We start from the raw sequence: 691 nt of genomic DNA on the forward strand, positions 1-691 counted from the left end.
TAGACTGACTACAATATTTGTATTTAACTCTTTGAGCGAATATAATCTCCCGATCCCGTTGTAATCTGATAGACTTGCTCAAGTCTAAAACTTGCCTGTATTTTACTTCCTATCCACACAGACTGTTGCTCGAGTTAACGCTGCCAATTTTTTCAATAAAATAGTCAAAGTTAGTTTCAGTGTAAATTCCATAAATAGGTAAGCAATAAACAACGAAAGCAAAAAAAATAAATACAGAGAAAACAGGAACCAAAACAAGTAACCCAAGAGCATCACAAAGGCAAAATATAGGATGACAAAACATAAGTTGTCATCAAATGTCGACAAAGCCGTAATTCCGACTTTAAATAATTAAACGTTGGGCTAACTATAAACAAATTAAGATTTCACATGTACATGGAGACCATTAACAAGTGTAGGGAAATAAGACCAGGTGTTCCAAAATTGTAAGCGTTTTCTGCTTCATCTACGACACGCGAAATGTAAATCTTGATCATATCTAGCAACTACCACTTACTCAAAAGGAGATACGGGCTAGTTACAACGAAATAAAAAGGCAGACTAATGATAGCAAGAATAGACTTACTTCTTTAACCCACAAAGAAATTCAAGATGTCGAAATTTAATTCAAAATGTTTGAAACAAAATTATATAAAATATTTAAAAATATAATTTTAAAATATACATTCTT

Source organism: Mizuhopecten yessoensis, unplaced genomic scaffold (assembly GCF_002113885.1).
Source record: "Mizuhopecten yessoensis strain PY_sf001 unplaced genomic scaffold, ASM211388v2 scaffold901, whole genome shotgun sequence".
NCBI lineage: Eukaryota > Metazoa > Mollusca > Bivalvia > Pectinida > Pectinidae > Mizuhopecten > Mizuhopecten yessoensis.